This window comes from Neolamprologus multifasciatus, chromosome 11, assembly GCF_963576455.1.
Source record: "Neolamprologus multifasciatus chromosome 11, fNeoMul1.2, whole genome shotgun sequence".
In the NCBI taxonomy this organism is placed as follows: Eukaryota; Metazoa; Chordata; class Actinopteri; order Cichliformes; family Cichlidae; genus Neolamprologus; species Neolamprologus multifasciatus.
Window position 1 is genome coordinate 7570975 of NC_140449.1, and position 19187 is coordinate 7590161.

At 39.3% G+C, this 19187-nt stretch overlaps 1 long non-coding RNA gene across 1 annotated transcript; it reads right to left on the bottom strand.

Annotated features, from left to right (window-relative positions):
- Window positions 1–1729: 1729 nt before the first annotated feature.
- Window positions 1730–3690, bottom strand: LOC146507736 (uncharacterized). Its single transcript, XR_014876927.1, has 3 exons — window positions 3305–3690; window positions 2573–2680; window positions 1730–2053 (listed from the first exon to the last, which is right to left on the bottom strand). It is a non-coding gene; the product is annotated as an uncharacterized LOC146507736 (long non-coding RNA).
- Window positions 3691–19187: the final 15497 nt, after the last annotated feature.

Genomic DNA, 19187 nt, shown 5'->3' on the forward strand with positions numbered 1-19187 from the left:
CTTTCTACTGTAAAATAGAGATTCCTATTTTTTTAATATATGTTTGGTAAAGTGGATATATAGAATGTCGAACATAAGCACATGTATGGAAAATACCAGGTATTTTTTTCCCCCATTCAATTCAATTTTATTTATACAGCACCAAATCACAACAACAGTCACTCTAAGGCGCTTTATATTGTAAGGTAGACCCTCTTTACACAGAAGTGTGTAATCTGAGAGGAAAACAAATAGCCACATGACTCTCAGTGCTATTTGCCAGCCATGTACAAAATCTGGTTGGTTAAATGCCTCAGGGCAAAAGTTGCCAAAGTTTTGATGACCAACTGTGGATTTAGGAAGCCAGACTGCAGTGACAAGCCACACAAGAGAAATGGAGACACCAGACACAAATAATTAGTGAAATCGTTTTTGCAGTTTGTGTCTCTTAAAAAAATGGACACAGAGGATCTTGTTCTTTAGAAGGAGCGATGCAAAGTTCTCTCAAAATGTTTAAAGTTTTGGGTTGCAGGGTGGTGCCCTGTTACAGCACGCAGGTCCTGGGTACGGTGTACATTTTAGGACATCGTCAGTTCTCAAGAAAAAAGTTGTCAGGTATCAGACAAAAAAAATGTCAGGTCTCAGGTGCCAGGAAAAAAGTTGTCAGGTATCAGACAAAAAAATGTCAGGTCTCAGTTCTCAAGAAAAAAGTTGTCAGGTATCAGACAAAAAATTGTCAGGTCTCAGTTGTCAGGAAAAAAGTTGTCAGGTATCAGACAAAAAAATGTCAGGTCTCAGTTGTCAGGAAAAAAGTTGTCAGGTATCAGACAAAAAAATGTCAGGTCTCAGTTCTCAAGAAAAAAGTTGTCAGGTATCAGACAAAAAATTGTCAGGTCTCAGTTGTGAGGAAAAAAGTTGTCAGGTATTAGATAAAAAATTGTCAGGTCTCAGTTGTCAGGAAAAAAAATGTCAGGTATTAGACAAAAAATTGTCAGGTCTCAGTTGTCAGGAAAACAGTTGTCAGGTATCAGACAAAAAAATGTCAGGTCTCAGTTCTCAAGAAAAAAGTTGTCAGGTATCAGACAAAAAATTGTCAGGAAAAAAGTTGTCAGGTATCAGAAAACAAGGTACCAGACAGAGAGAAAATCTTCCTGCAGGTGGCGGTGTTGTCATGTCCCACCCGAATTGATTTCCAAATACGTCATCAACGTGTGACAGTGGGAGAGCGTAAGGTCATTGACCTCACAGGAGTTTTACCGCGGTTCAGGCTCCTAACGACACAAGGTAAGTTGAACTTTTTCTCCCTTTTGTTCATATTTTTGCCACAGTTGTGTTATATTAAGTTGCGGTTGTGAAAGTTACATATCAGAGAAGGAAAGCTAGTTTTGTACGAAACCAAATCAGTACTATTTTTGTCTGGCTAATTCATTCTAGCTAGCGACAGTGGTGAAACGTGATTTAAATTTAAACTGTTCAGTAATTGTTTTGTATACATTTCAGCAAATGGACAAGCTGAAAGCTTACGAGCAGCCTGCATCCTTTCTGTCGCTCTTTTTCTTTATTTCATTATTTATATATTGCTACTGTCAAAGAGATTTAAAAATGGAGCAAACAGTTTGGAACACCCAGGACATCCGCAAGCAACGCAATGCACCAGGTCCATTTGGGAAACCTGACCTTCTGTTTACCTCACCACCTCCTGGTATGTCATTTGAAAGTCTGTGGGGTTTTTTTCTTTCTTTTTTTCCCCCCTTTCATTAGTTTACTTTTACTTTATTGATATAGCACTCTTCACAGGATAAAAACCACAAATTGGCTTCACAACAATATAAAACAGATAAACATAAAACAGCACAATTACAGCACAAATTGAGTTAAAAGCCAGTCTAAGTAAATGAGCCTTAAGCTGCTGTTTAAAAGAATAAATACAATCAAGGAAACATAATGATGGAGGCAGAGCATTCCATGACCTGGGAGCCACCGCTCTGCAAGATCTATTGCCTCTGGTCTTCTGGTGGAACTACCAACAGCCATTGATTAGATGATCTCAGGCTGGGAGAGGGAGCATGGGGTTCTATGAGATCAGAAATGTAGGCAGGAGCTTCACGATTCGGAGCTTTGAAAGTCAGTACTAAAATTTTAAAATGAATTTTCTAAAAAGCCAGTGTAATGAGTGTAAAACTGTTATAATGTGCTTTCTTTTTTGTGTCTTCCTAAAAAGCCTACATCTAGTACAATAAGAGATTTCTGAATTTCTACTGTCAATACAAAAATGGCTTCATATTGGCACCTTCAAGAAAGTGGAACAGACTAATAAATTAATAGAAACTTTCAGTTTGTAAAGCCTACACTGATTACAACATGTTTGGGAATTTTGTAGGTGTGCAACAACCAATATATTTTGGGGACTATTAAAGAAACAATGTAAGGCTTCTTACTTAAAAAAAAAAATCCTGGCATGTACTGGCAGTACATTTGACAAATGAGAAACTGTTGTGTTTAATAGACTGAAGAGAATAAAGTTAAATAAATAATATACTATTTTTATTTTGATCTTCAAAAACAAACTAAAGAAAAATAAAGTATGGCTTACCATGACATTTGCTGGCTTTATATCCTGGTGAATGATTCTCTGTGCATGGATGTACTCTACTGCCATGGATAAGTCCAGTGATATGAAACCGGCATCATCCCCTTCAAGCTATCAAGACAATATATAATATTAATAAAACAATGAGGAGCCAGGTGTGACATTATAACAGGTCTACCACTGGAAATGTATTACTTCAAATTGGATTAGTATTCAATTGCAATTGCAATTTCAATAAATTACAATGGGACCTAAGACCAACAAAGTCAATGTTTGGAAGTGACCATCAAAAAGCCCTGATTGCAGTCCTCTCTTACACCAGTCCTGTCTGGAGGACAAAAATTCCTGAAAAATATTTTCAGAATATTGTAGAAGAAAACCTAAAATGTTTTAACTCATCCAGGTAAAAAAAAAAGCAATTCTACCAAAACAGTAAGGAAGCTTATTGTTAAAAAGTTAAGATTGTTCTTTTACTAATACTTTTCTGGCATTTGGCAATTAAAGATCATTTTGGTAATTCTAAATGGTTGAAAACACGAGAGAAAAAAAGTCATTAGTCTTTTTATATGTTGTACACAAAGATGGTTTCAGGTACATATTTAAACAAATGCCAGCAATAAAAAGTATTTTTTAATATGAGGGTATTAACTGAGAACCTTCACAGACATACTGAGGGTATTAACATTATTCACATCTACCTAAATGTATTAAACATAAAAATATGAGTATTGGTACCTTCACCAAGCAGCTGTCTGTGTGAAGCACTTGCTGCAGGGTTGCGCCATGAATGTATTCAGCTGCCAGCAAAAAGCAGGACTCAGTGCGGGCAACTGCTATGAGTCTGACGATGTTGGGGTGAGAAAGTCTCCTAATAAAACAGAAACATCTCCGATTAAAAAACAAAAAATCACGTTTCATCACTGTCGCTAGCTAGAATGAATTAGCCAGACAAAAATAGTACTGATTTGGTTTCGTACAAAACTAGCTTTCCTTCTCTGATATGTAACTTTCACAACATAACCGCAACTTAATATAACACAACTGTGGCAAAAAATATGAACAAAAGGGAGAAAAAGTTCAACTTACCTTGTGTCATTAGGAGCCTGAACCGTGGTAAAACTCCTGTGAGGTCAATGACCTTATGCTCTCCCACTGTCACATGTTGATGACGTATTTGGAAATCAATTCGGGTGGGACATGACAACACCGCCACCTGCAGGAAGATTTTCTCTCTGTCTGGTACCTTGTGTTCTGATACCTGACAACCTTTTTCCTGACAATTTTTTGTCTGATACCTGACATTTTTTTTCCTGACAACTGAGACCTGACAATTTTTGTCTGATACCTGACAACTTTTTTCTTGAGAACTGAGACCTGACATTTTTTTGTCTGATACCTGACAACTTTTTTCCTGACAACTGAGACCTGACAATTTTTTTGTCTGATACCTGACAACTTTTTTCCTGACAACTAAGACCTGACAATTTTTTTGTCTGATACCTGACAACTTTTTTCTTGAGAACTGAGACCTGACATTTTTTTGTCTGATACCTGACAACTTTTTTCTTGAGACCTGACGATGTCCTAAAATGTACACCGTACCTGGGTCTGTGTGAGTTTGCATGTTCTCTGCTGAATTAATCCAGTTAATACTACTACCAGAGATGGGCAGTAATGTGTTACTTGTAACGCGTTACTGTAATCCGATTACTTTTTTCAAATAACGAGTAAAGTAAGGGGTTACTATTTCAAAAACGGTAATTAGATTACCGTTACTTTCCCGTAGGAACGCTGCGTTACTGCATTACTAAAACCGTGATTTTTTTGACAGTGACGTAAGCAAGTGTGTCGTTCGAGACAACAGCTGTGTGCAGATCAACAATATCGAGTGCGGGAGAGAGTATGAGCATGCAGCGTTTAAAGCGTGGAAGTACTGACCTTACTTTAAGTTTGATTCCATAAAAAGTTACAAAAACATTAGCATTCGTTTTGTGTGAGAAGAAAACTTCTTTTTACAACGAAAACCCCCCCCCCCCCCCCTAAACTTCCAAGCAATCACCGAGTGTGCTACAACGTAATGGGAAACTCACAGAGAAACTCGCGGATTCTTCCACTGACCGCTGCAGCACACCTGCACCAGGGTAAACCTCCGCCTACCCCACTCCTGCTTTACAGGTGAAAATAGAGCAAAAGGACAGCTAGTCTTTGACTTTATTTATTTTCTGCTGTGTTGTACTTGCATCTATTTGAAAGAGTGAGTGTAAACACAAAACTTTTTTTGCTTGATGCATAAAGTTAAAAGATTAAAACTAATAAAACAAGTTTAAAAAAGGAGACTTTTCCATTTGATTACATTTTGTATGATGGATTATGTAGAAAAAGTAGAATTGGGCTGAAAGATCTATCGCTTTATCACCTATTCAGGTTGTAAATCGTGTTTTTAAAAAGTAACTAAGTAACTAAGTAATTAATTACTTTTGAAAATAAGTAATCAGTAAAGTAACAGGATTACTTTTTGGGGGACGTAATCAGTAATTAGTTACTGATTACTTTTTTCAAGTAACTTGACCAACACTGACTACTACTACTACTACTACTACTACTACTACTACTAATAATAATAATAATAATTAAGAATCACTAATTAGCCATTCGGTTGTCTCTTTGTCCCTGTGATAGACAGGCCGGGCTGTACAACTGGCACAGTTCTAGAATATAGAGACACAAAATATGCTTACATGTTTCTGAGAGTTTATGCAAACTTAACCTATATTGTTGGATGATAGACAAACTACAGCAAATTAATCAGCCTCAAATGATAACCTAAGCCAAACCTAAAAAGGCTTGTATATCTGACAGCTGTTCATTATTCTCTCATATATTGCAGTAAATGTTGTGCGTTTGTGCTTTAGTGTGTATTTTTAATTACTGCATTGGTGCTGGTATGTAAGTGTGTAGATCCTGCATTATTGTGTGTGGTATTTACTGATCATTCACGGCGTGTGCTGTAGAAATATAATGATTGTATGTGCAGGAGAGATAATATTATCTAGGATGTCCAAAAGACCAGGCAATGTCACTTGGCGGGATAAGTGTGAGCCAGCGACTGAATAGAGGTCCATTATTGCCAGCAGAGGATTTCTGATGATGTTTGTGAAAGCTATTGTAACGCATAAATTGAAAGAGCTGCAAGCTCAATGCAGAGTGCTTTCTTCCAGCTGTAGCTGTTTATGTAAAGTGCTCCCCGAAGGATAGAAAGCCAACCAGTGGTGTCTCACTTTGGACAGAGGTGCACAAAAAATAAGCAATATAAAGAAAACAAAGATACATATTCTTCAGATTATAAAATACGCTTTCAGTAAAGCAGCGGCTGATAACTTGGCTTTAGATTGTACAAAACACTCTTGATCCAAATGAGACACGACCTGTTACTGGTGGCACTATCATCTTTTTCATCTTGACTTAAGTGAAGTCCCCTTTCAGAGTTGCCACATTATAAAACCCTGTTACCATTTACCTTTTTTGTTTATACCTCTTCAAACCTCTCAACCATAATAATAAAAGTGATGTGGATTTCAGAGGATGCCACAGTTATAATCAAGGAGAGCAGATGAGGTAACACTCTAAACTTCAACTTCTCCTGTGCATCAGAATTGCTTCCTGTTAAAAATCTGTTGCATGGTTCAAATGGGAATCCAACTTCTGAAAAAAGAACTAGTACACTCGTAACAATTTTTCTTCACCTCCAACCGGTCGCAGCAGACGGCTGCTCTTCCCTGAGTCTGGCTCTGCTGGAGGGTTCTTCCTGTTAAAAGGGAGCTTTTCCTTCCCACTGTCGCAAAGTGATTGCTCATAGGGGGTCACCTAAATGTTGTTTTTTTCTGTATTATTGTAGGGTCTTGACCTTAAAATATGAGGTCAACTTGAGGTGACTTGTGATTTAGCACTATATAAATAGAACTGAATTGAATTGAACTGAACAGTTTTTTAAAAGTATTTTGTACGTTTACACCAATATATTTTTGATGCAAGTATTGTCCTTTGTTTTGCACTGAAACATGTATATATTTTTAAATATTTTTGTTAGACAAGACAATATACAGCATAAAAGGGAAAACAACATTCTTTTTTTTTGTTGTTGCCTGGCCCGTTTGTGATTCACCTTTTATTGTTTTTTTTTATTTTATTTTCACTTGATAAATACGGGACAGACTTGACTGGGGAAAAGAAAGGGGAGAAAGAAAGAGGGAAAGAAAAACAGCGGGGAAGAGGGATGGGGATAAGGGGCAAAAAACAAAGACCAACAAAATAAGCAGACAAAAAATAGATATATCAATCACCTGGATCACCTGTTGAGAAAGAAAAAAAGAGAAAACAAGCAGAAGAAAAAGAGAGCAATATAATAAACATCATCACGATGATATATGGGAATATGACAGTAAATACTAAATGTTAAATATTATTGTGCAGCACGTAATATCGACAGCGCACAGTGTGCTTTGAGGTAGGAGCCAAAAATGGTGTAGTTTGTGTGTGTGAGCACCCGTGTGTACACCTGTGAGCATGATCGCGTTTGTATTTAAAAGGTTCCTTCATGTAATGATCTGCTAGAGGGTGTGGGGAGCCACAGCCCCGTCCTCCAGGGCATGAAGCAGGTATGGAGGAGATCAAGACTCCAGACATCCAGAGGCCCTCAGAACACAAGAGACCAAGGAAGACCAACAGAGGGGCAGCTGCGCCACTGTCCCAGAAAGAGCTGAGGAGAGTCCCAGATGAGGGGTCACTCAGCAACCGCGGAGCAGAAGCCAGGGGGGGTTGCAGTGACGTGCCCGTGAGCTCCACTGGCAGCCAGCTGTGCCAGAGTGACCAAGCCCCAGGCCGAGAGGCTGAGGGCACCCCACCCCTGAAGTGGCCCGAGCGAGCCCCAGGCTCCAGGCCCCGACAAGCAGCCACCAAGGAGTGAGCCGGTGTGTACCTGGACGTCCATCCTCGGACACAAAGAACCACCAACGCACCGATGTCTGAGGGCGTCTGCCACTGGCAGGGGAAGTGGTGGGGGGAGATAGGCCTCCATACCTTGGAGGGCCTGAGATGTCCCTAGAGAGGTGGCGTCTGATACCCAACCTGACATATAGACACAGACATACAGGCACACACAGGTACAAACATCCATTCCCACCCTCATGCTCTCATATGCAATTACTCAACACTCACCCAACGTGGAGACAGACATAGAGAGACACTGTACACACAATCACACTCCCCAAGCGTACTCTAAGCCCCAGGTCTAGGTACCCTTGCCCCTGGAGAATGAAAATGCACCCAGACCCAGGTAGTGTTACCCTTTTCCCTGGGGTGGAGAGAAGCAGACCGCCCCAACTCGGCAGCAGCAGGGAGGCCCCGCATTCCAGACCCCAATCGGACGGCCAACTCCTCCTCCTGGCCCCCCCGCTCCAACAGGCCGCAGAGAACGGGGGGGTGTGAAGACTCCAAACCTCCCTCCGCCCGCTCATATGTAGTGTTGATGCATGTGTGTTCTAAGGTGCATTTAAAACCCAGGAGGGCATGGAGCTACCTGCCAGAGAGCAGCAGGTAAGCACATAGCCCCTCCTGACAGCCCTCAATGTCTACATGTATTTAAAATTGAGAGGTGGGCAACGACGCCAGGGGTGAGGTGTACACCCTGATGGTCTTTTGGATTCCGTGTAGCGTGCCCACCCCCAAGATCCTATATGTATGTGTTATGAGAGTGTGAGTAATGTGAATGTCTAAGTTGTGAGATAAAATTGAAGCACAGGCAGCCAGAAGGGGACAGAGGGGGGGATTCCTCCCCTGCACCCTGGTGACACACCTTTACCCCAAGGCCCTGCATGTGTGGGTGATTGTGGTGGAGCGGGAAGAGGGAGGCAGCTGGAGATGGGGAGGGAAGGAAGGGAGGGGCAAGTGACTCCGCCCTGGGGCCAGCTCCCCCGCTGACCCCAGTAGGCACCCCCATACTCTGCAACCCGCCAGGGAAAGCGGGCCCAGGCCCATCCGGACCGGGCCCAGTTCAGCAGCGCTGCCTGGCCCCACAGAGCCCGGGATAGCCCACCCGACCCCACCACAGAGAAAACTGCACCCACCCCGTCATCCACTCATCTTTCAGACTACACAAGACAATAGACGCCCAGGCTGAGATCTTCCTCCATCTCTCCTATATCTCCCCTTCCTGCAGAGTGAGTTCCTGAAGAGAGGAGACCTCCTGCAAGATGTAACAGCCTCCCCCACCAGTTGAAGACCCCCCCAGGTGGCTCGATGCAGCGTTGGCACCCTGCGCCAGGGCTGGGCCCCCATACACCCACCCACCCACAACCCCGGCAACACACCAACCAGGACCCAAGCCCCCAAGGCCCAGCCAGGGCCCCAGCCCAGAGACGAAGCACCCCCAGAACCCCACGCCCATCCCGGACCCACCCAGGGGCAGCCAGGCTACCAGGTCAGTAACCCACGTCCGTCAGCACAGACCCTCAACATTCAAAAATTATGTCATGTTAGTTATGTAACATTATGTTTGTAGTGCAAGTTTGCAGTGAGATGGATATAACTGTAAGTCCAAACAGTTCTTACAGCAGTACTTGGACTCAGTGAGTTTGTATTATAATGGATTATTATAAACAAAGCAACCCTGCATTACATGTATCAACAGAATTAAAATAATCTCCTGCCCATGATATACAATTAACCACTCAGAAATTATGATCTAATAAGTTAAAGTCTATAATTCTCAGAAGGGCCATTCTGCACAACGAGTGCTATACGTATAATTTGATGCTCAAACATTTGTATTGTAAGTAGAACTGTGACTTCAACTTGAGTAGCATCTAAAAGCCTGTAGGAAAACAATTATCAAACAATTTTCAGGCCATTATGCTATTGAGTGTGAAAACTGTGTTCACTGTTTCAATGCCAGTTTTCTATACTATCATTATTTTTGATCAAATCCTGATTTCCTCCATGACAAAGCTGACATTGCTACATCGATTCGTGACACCAGTTTGCAACTTCTCACTTGTTTTCTATCTGGAATATCTTCAGACTATAAATGTAACCTTTAGTTTTCATGTTTTATTACATAATTAATAGCATCATATATGTCAAAATAAAAACAAACACACTTCTGTGTTACATGTTGTGCCAGTGCTCAATATTCAAGTTATATAATGGTGTGGCTGCACTTAATTATGAATACTAATATATTACAATCCACTCAAGGAAAAGACCACCTGTTCTTTTCTTTTGGAGGACAAAACACTTTTAAATTGTATGGCTGTATGTTTTTTTTTCCTTCTTGGTGTATTTAGAGAAAGTGTCAGACACAAAAATTAAACATTATATTTAAGTTGTCAGCTAACCGTTATATACTTACATATCCAGCTGTCACCAAGCAACATTAGTATTCATTTAAAGGCAGTTTGTGGCTATGTAGTGAATTTAAGTTTTAGCTCTATTTTTTTATTTCTTTATTTTCTTATTTCTATTGAGATTTATCTCTTTCGCTCTCTTGATGATAAATGCACTACTGTGTTCACTAGATAGTTACTGTGTTTCTTTGCTGCTTGTTAATGAGTGGGTGGTGTTTTAGAGCTTTTGTATTGAAGCAACTGTCTGATGCAGATGAACGTTAACCACAAGAGTGAAAAATGTAATCCACAAAGGTACAGCAGCAGAACAGATACTCAAAAATTACTTAAAAGCTTGTAATTATTATAATTCGATGCCTTGTTATTATACAAATGTGCATCAATTTGGCTTTAAGATCACACGTCCAGGGTACTAATGTAAGTGTTTTGCATTTTTATTACCCTTGCCGTTTGATTATATAACTAATGTAATACAAATAACTGCAACAATCATACTACTACTACTACTAGCATGGCCAGTGGCGGTCCTAGCCTGTTTGGCACCCTGGGCGAACACTCCCTATGGATACACACACACACACACACACACACACACACACACACACATTACGGATTGTACATTAACATAAAACTTGTTGGAACTATACTGAATTTCACCAGAGAAACACACACATACATGAAAGAGAGAGAGTATGCATACTATGCAAACGGCTACCAAACAGCCATCATAATTCACCATACAATGAGAACAGGACAAATAAAGAATTGACAATGACTAATTAATATTGTGCTGAACACATGCTCTTTTCTGGAATATTCTCACTAATTTTCTTGATATTTATTTATAATCACCTCTGTTAATCCTTGATATTTATAATATTTATAATTGAGTGATCTGTATATCTGTATGTAAGCTATTTCTTAAATGTGTAAAATCTCTCACATAAGGTATTGTTTGGAGTTTAGTCTGTTACTGTTACTATTTTTTACCATTTCTTCTTGGAGCAACTGTAACCCATATAATTTCCTTAGGGATTAATAAAGTATTCTGATTCTGATTGTTTCAGGATACATGACCTGCCATTAGCCAATGACACATCTGCTTATCTGTATCTTTTGCTCGTTTCTCCTCCTCTTGTTTTCTCTTTTTTCTAAACTGAGGACCTGGTGGCTTTGAACTTTTCTTGTCCATCTTGGTTTTAATATTGCACTCCAGTATGAACACCCATCCCCCAACTCGAGGATCACCACAACATAACCTAACAGACCTACACCTTAGTTCACAGATTCACTTTGTCTAAGGCATAGGTGTCAAACTCTGGCCCGCTAATTATATTTGGCCCGCGAAGCCATACCAAATTACTATTAGAGCTGGCCTACTGGTATTATACAGCTAATATATATATTGTTTAGTATTAAGCTTTGCTTGTTCCATATTCAGTTTTTCAGCAAAACTTGTTTGAGTCCATAAGAAAAGATTCATTCTTAAAGCTGGAGGAAGATTTTTTTTTTCAATAAATATTAATGTTAGCCCGCGACTTTGTTCCAATTTTGAATTTTGGCCCACTGTGTATTTGAGTTTGACACCCCTGGTCTAAGGTGTATTTCTGGGATTTCGCACAACCCAGGATTCAAATCATGAATACATAATGGGCTTGGATTTACAACATTATGACTGAAATGTGCTCTATTTGGAAGCAGCAGGGCCCCCCTCCCCTGTCGACAGGTTGTGTGTGAGACTTTAAATCATCAAACTGTAAATTATAAACTTTAAATTAATTTAAAATTTATAATTTTAATAACAATAACAATTGTTATTGATCCCTTTACCCCGAGTCCTAAAGTGCATATTTATTTTCTTACTCTTCTTATATTTATTGTTTGTTTACTTGCACTGCTGTAACTGGAGGCTCGTCGTCTCGTCTCTCTATATACTGGACTGTATGTAGCCGAGATGACAATAAAGTTTACTTTGACTTCAGCAGCGAGCAGGCGCACCAAGGGCTCTCGCGCTCACTTTTCGCGTATAGAATTTCGAAAGAACATCGGTGCAAATTATAAGTCTGTATCATAATGTCTGGTGTTTTCATGTTTGTTGGTTTGTTTTAATTTTGTTTTATTTTGCGAGTTGGTTATTAGATGCTGCTCCAGCCAGCCAGAGAATCCCCCGCCGCCCCGCCCTCTCCTCCCTGTGCCGCAAGCAGCAGGCGCACTCGCAAACAGAGGGCGCCCTTACTCCCAGCAAACCCAATCGGTGCCTACGACATTCCCGATATGCGCTGGCATGATGTCGGGGCAGCATGAGTACGAGTAGTTTTTTTTTTTTTTGCCGATGCCCGTAATGCCGCCCCCACCACGATGCCGCCCCGGGCAACCGCCCGGAGACAACCGCCCGTGTCGCCCGTATCAAAAACCGCTACTGAGCATGGCATAGCAGCACATAGCTGTAATGCAAAATGCTCAGTTAGGAATGTACAAACGAGGTCCATCACAGATTAGCAGGAAGAGTCACTAAGCTCCTCGTGTCCTTGTCTAAGTACTAGTAATTTCTTGATTGATCCTAAAGAGCCTGAGTTTGTCCATCTGTGGGAGTGAGATCAGGCATTTTAAGAGAAATGGTGATTTACATTCCTTCCAGATGAGCGGTTTGGTATACAATTACACTTGGACTGAGGCAAAGATGGCAAGTTTTCTTTTCTAATCAGAACGGATGCTCAAAATATAAGGTGCTCAATAGATAGATAGATAGATAGATAGATTTCTTCAGTAACTGATTTAATAAGCTCCTATTGGACAGGAGCTGATAGTAAATGGTAAATATTTTCTGATTATGTTTCACATTGTCTTTCCAAAGCAAAGAGGACAAAAGTAACATAATTCAAATAAATTTTTCAGTTTCTTCTGTATGTGTTAGACTGATGGATATGAGATGGATCAACTATACAGTGTTTTTGTCACTAATGGAAACAGATGTAGTATTTGCTTTTTTTGATTGATGTGTTTTCCCCCTGTTTTTATGGCCCTTTGTGTGTGTGTGTTTACATGTTTATTATATTTCTAAAATGAAATATCTCTGAAAATATGATCTTAGAGGTTTTTGTTTGTCTGAACAAAGCTGAGGTTAGATGATGGTTACATGGGGGAATATTAAGTGTGCTGTACATTCGTAATGTCTCTGAACAATCCCGCAAGGCTCCCGTAAACAGACATTTGTTAGATAACCTGTGTTGAGCTTCACCTGCCCTGTCACAGCTCAGTGATGATGTGGAATTGAGGAACACAGACAACCCCAAACATTTCAAAATGATATATAACACACATTAATTTATTACATACCCGACAAATTATTCTCATCGTTTTGGTGGGTCCACTCAGTCCACCTTTCAGCTTTGTGATTAGCCACTACTAATAGCACATAGCAGTGAATTGAAGGACACACAAAGAGCAAACAGATGGCTGGGTGAGGCTATTTTGCTGAACAGACCAAAAATTACAGCAGAAAACAATGTAATTTGGGGCCATTACCTTACACTGCACAACACTAGCTTTCCTTTTCAGATTACACCGATGCCTGAGGGGAAGCAGTGTTGATGAAAACCATGTAATTTGTCTACTCAGGCTTATTTTATACATGTTTGTTTGTTTGTACTGCCATAAAACAAAACCCCCTTTTTTCAAACAAAAGAGGACTTAAAAATGACAACACTCATTTTCTTTGCTTCAGTTTAATTACACAGTAAAAGAAATAAAAACATACATCAATTGTTAAAACAACTGAAAACGTGATACAACATTAAACAATAAGCACCACTTATTTTATTATTACTTATATGAAGGCTACTGTTTGTATGGGAGTCGGTTATTTCTATAATTGTAAAAGATTATTACACTGGTATGTCTTAAATGCGCTGGTTGTTCCATGAAAAACAAACATATTTAACATACTGACATTTGTCACAATGGGGAGTATTAAAGATAACTGGTTGTAATATTAAACAGAGTGATTTCTTTTTAATTGCTAAAGTCAGCTGAAGATGGCGCTTTTAATCATCCAGCGATGGCAATTTAAGTAGAAACAATTAGTATAATTCAAATATTATTAAGAATTTAATGACACACACAGTAAAAATGCACAACTTTCCCAGAGAGGATGCACATTTCCTATTCTTTCTCTTTTTAACCTTCTTCCTTAACACACTAGAACCTTCAGCTCTACCAAAGACTCCAAGATACTATCAAAGCTCAGGTTTCCACTTAAATATTATTAATAAATGGAGTTAAACTAACACATAAGTTTCATTACAAAAATAATTAATGACAGGTATAGTTACTTGTAGTGGTTACAATGATTAGCAAAGATTATGGGCTGGCTTACTCTCAAATTTTTAATTTAAACTGAAAAACAAAAAACTTACCAATTATCCTGAACAATAACAGCTGAAAACAGCGTTTTAAACTTTTAAAAACTTTGTCTTTTGAACTATCATACAATCTCACTTTCCCACATAGGACGGCTTTAGAATCATCACCTAAATTAGCCCACTAAAAGTTCCTAAAGCCAGAAAAAAGACTATTGGGGAGTGTGCTATCCTATGTGTCTTAATTCTATGCTTATTAGTTTTTGAATTGCTATTTATTTATTTATTTTTTATCTTCAAATAACTGTTTGGCACTTTGTTTGAAAGCTCTTTATAGATAAAGTTATTATTAGTAGTAGCAGAAGCAGTAGTAATACTAGAATGCATATCTTTGGACTGTGGAAAGAAACCCAGGAGGAAATCCGTGGAGACATAACATACAAACTCCACAGAGAGAGACCCCACCAAAGGTACTTACAGAACAATTTTTCTCATTTCCTTTATAGCCGTCAGTTGTTACTTAATTTATTTTACTGTGTCTAAATACGTTTAAATATTAAATGTATTCCCTAAATTACATTCTGTGTATTTGTATCTGTCTCCTTCAAAAAGACTGTCAGCGTGTCCCTGGACCAGGCTTATTTGTAGGTAGAGGCTGAATGATAGCACATGAATATTTTTATTTTATATCTTGGAAAACAGCTTCCTTTTTAGTTTCTTCATAGCTGTCTGATTAGAGCTTACACCAGTGGATGTCTGGCTTCTTTGCTTCAAAAGAAGTTAATTTATTTTGACAAATATTGGCCAAACCAAATGAAATCTCGGAAAATCCTTTCATGTAATTATCCAATCATAACTTCTGATGCATGCTAAAAAAATGCCCAGTGACTCAGAAGTTTATATCACTTGGGGAGTAACACATTTCTTTATATGTATGTTTTCTGTAAAGTCATTACATAGGAATATGTCTGTGTAGGTTCTCAGTCACCCAGGTCATAGTAGTCAAGGCGGTTAGTATGAAAACGACTGGACGTTTCACTTCTTTCTGAAGTTTCTGGAAGAACTTAAGAAGTCCTGTTTCTTTGTTTCCATGCTCCTTACATTACATAGGTATAGGAATAAGCATGCACAGGAAAAAAGGGGGAAACAAAAGGAGATCCACTATGTTTAACTTGAGTCTATTCACTTTAAATGTCTTATATTTAAGAATCAGAACAATTCAGGTTGTGTATAAAGTTGGTACGAAGGTCTGAGCATGATGAACTTGCTGTTGCAAAGTGGTGCTCTTGCTGTGGCAGACTGCCTTTGAAGTGTTAGAAAAATTAATTTGCTAGAGCTCGGATGTCATGGTCTGCTCAGTCCCAGATGTGACAAAACGGTTTCAGATTAAGTCAAAATGATAGGATTGAGGAGGGATTACTTTCTAATCCAGGCAGATTTTGAAGCACCAGTTACTCACAGCATCTTAAAAACGTTGACTACATAACAAATTCTGATGAAGATTCAAAGGGAAAAGTAGATTCCAGCCTTTACAATGCATACTTCAACTACCTCTGGATTCCATCAGACAAAGTTTAATATTATATTCAATTTTTCAGGCAGAGTTGCACTGGTTCATTCAAGTCCTTTTGCTCTGTTGGCATTTGTTGCAGTTGGTTGACACTATTGAGTACTCTGTCCATGAAAACAGATAACTTTAAATACAGAAAAAAACAGAAGTGCTGCTAATGGTTTAATAAAAAAGAGAGGGAGACACTCAAGAGTTTATTCTTCTTGCTGGCCTTCTTTGAGCCATCCAGCCTCTGCTTTGCGTGGTTTAAATCTGTGTGCTTTGTTATTCTCCCTTTCACACTCTCTTTTGTGCAACCTCCTCCACTTCTCCACCTCAGTCAGAGCTCTATTCAATCCTCAGTCTTCATCTTCACCACCACCAGCGTCTAGACTCTGAGGGGGTCCAGTCCTAAATCCTATTATTGCTGGGATTCCAGTTATGCCAATCGAATCGCCAAATACATTAATTTCTCTATCTAAATAAATCATCCAAGTGAATTGCAATTCTTCTCTCATTATTGAAATTGAGGTTAGCTTGATTCTAAGTTGTCCATACTGTAGCGGTGAATGTGAGTATGAATCTCTGTGTTAGCCCTGCATCACATTGGGGACCTGTGAGGGGTGTACACCGCCCTATGTTAGCTGGGATAGGTTAGCCACACCCTGATAAGTGTATGCAGAAGAGAAAGCAATGTAGCCCTTATAGGAAGAAGTGAATCATGGTAAGTGACCCTGGCACACTTATACTTACATTCAACCTGCATGCAGCAGCAGCGTGCTTTCTAAGAGGTCTGTTAATGTTGACATTATTAGCATATCTATCTTTATATGTCTTCAACTGCATGGATCCAATGAAACATTAGCATTGAGAGGACATAGACAAGATATCGACAAGCATGCTGTTTTTAGGCTTTTTTTTCTTTGTCAACACTTTAAAAGAGGAAATAAAATAGCGCAAATAGTTAATGTAGACAATTTAGCATAGAATTTAAAAAATAAAAAGACTTTGTTTCCCAACAGGAGGGTGGATTTGTGAAATGATCCTGTTTTTTCTTCATCGGCAAGAAAGTGAGCTACTATGATTTCTGAAATAAACAGTTGGTGGTGTGACACACAGTAGCTATATCTGTTTTCTTTTGTTATTGCTCACATCCATATGGCTAATGATAAATAAAAACTTAATAAAGCTTATTATAAATTTTGTATAAACGCCCCTTCTCACCATAAAAAGTGAAATAAAACATTATTATTATATTAAGTATTATTTTTCTCACATTGTGTGTTAAACTGCACAGATGGTATCTTGTCCATTGTAGAAAATAATTAAGTGGTACCTGTTAGTGATCAGTGCAACAGCCTGCAATCAGGATCTAACATGGACAGAAACTGCATTGTGTCTTTCTGATAGAGATAAGCTACTGGCACTGCATCCTGCTAACTTTGCCAGTAACCACATTAGGGGACTTGTTTATCTCTGCAGACTTCTCCATAACTACACTGTGATCTTAACAAAACTATTTTCATTTTTGTCTTGGTAAATTATCTTGTAATCTCATGGTGTCTGCTTTATCTACAGAGATAAATTGACCTGTTAGTGTAAAAAATAATCTTTGTTATGCGGACTTAAAAAATAATTAACTTCTGATGTTGACATTGTGATAAAAAAAAGTGATTGCTCTTCTTTTTATGAAAACATTGATTACAGTATAGCTCACTCCTGTAGCACAATGATGATCTGTGCTACCTCTCTTTACACTCTGTGCGTTTGAAAGCTTTTAGGCTCCAACATGACGAAGTCCAGAGCTTCTTAAGCCTCGTGTACAGCCCTGTGTATATGTTCATGTATTGATTTCCGTGATCAGGACGGCTCTGGCCAAGCTCAATTACAGGCCCACCTTCCGCTGTGTATTTTGTTTCTGAAAGTTTTGCACAATTTGAAGACTAACAGAAGTAAAGGAAAATCAAATCAAGAGGTAAACGATAGCTGTGTTGATCCCACTATCTGAGTTACAGGTCTGTAAGCAATCAGCAAACTTCAGTGTGAATTTAGACCAAAAGTGAGCTGGCGGCAGGCCTGTCAGGAGTTTATTTTAGTTTTGTGTAAACTAAGTGCTAGTCCTTTGAAGTGCCTAAGTGAGCACACAAAAACAGGGGAAAGAGCATGTATGGTCCCCCTCGGTAATGCATCCTGCCTTGGCAAATGCCAAAAGGATCAACCAGATGCTGAAACATCTGTGAGTTTAATTCATTCACTGAAAACTCCATATGGGGTTTCTCCCTTGGTGGCACGGGTGAGAAATAATTAATCCTTTTATTATTCATCATTTTCACACTGCTTCCCCTCATATGGTGGCAGTTGCAAAGGCAAACACTGTACTTGGAGTCACATATGGTGGCACACTGTTGATTCCAAACTAATTTCCACATTATTGCACTTTCACTGCAATAATGTGGAAATTTGACTTACTGCGGGACCGTCTCATTTTATCAACTGTTTTTAATCACTGTGGGTATATCTTTAGTGTAACATCTATAATATATTAGTTGCAGGTTAGCTGCATTTTGCAGATAAAATCCTGGTCAGAAAGAAAGCAATACTTCATTAGCCTCTAATTACAAGATCATAAAAGTTAGATTGTCCAAAGTACTATTCACATTATTCACATTATTCACATTATTCACATTATTCATGTACAAACCTCTGTGTTGCCAGCTGCAGACCAAACTTTAATTCGAATACAGTCCATCATAACTGCTGAGCTGGTTGAAAGGCAGACATTGTTTCCTACCAAATGTGGCAATGCATATTTTTATCCGACCATCCGGCAGACTTTTTGCACCTCTGATAATGCCATGGTCGAGCTGGGTAGGGTTTTGTTTCAGGTGGAGTATTTGGACCGGCTCCTTTTTCCCCGTTCTACGACTTCCTCTAGCTCATGCCGTCCTTTCCACAGCTTTGAAGAATCAATCAAGAAGAGCAATCAATACTGCAGTATATCCAGGCTGATGGATGCCACAGGTTTCTGGCAGATCAGGCTCTCTACGTTACCTGTGCCATTACGAATTCCTCACATTGTAACTCTGTTTCTCAGTACTCCTTCTTTTTCAGCTTTTGGAAGCAGTCCTGAAACTCGCCTTGATTTGGAACTGCAGGCACCTACAGCCTTTCTCTCTCCTGCTCCAATCAGTTGTTCACATTCCCTGCAAAGCAAAGGACATACCAGTTCTGAACCTCCCTGCTCACTCCACACCTGTGAGCAGCTAGTAAGCAAGTAAGGCTGAAATCTCTGAAATCTCATCTCTCACAAA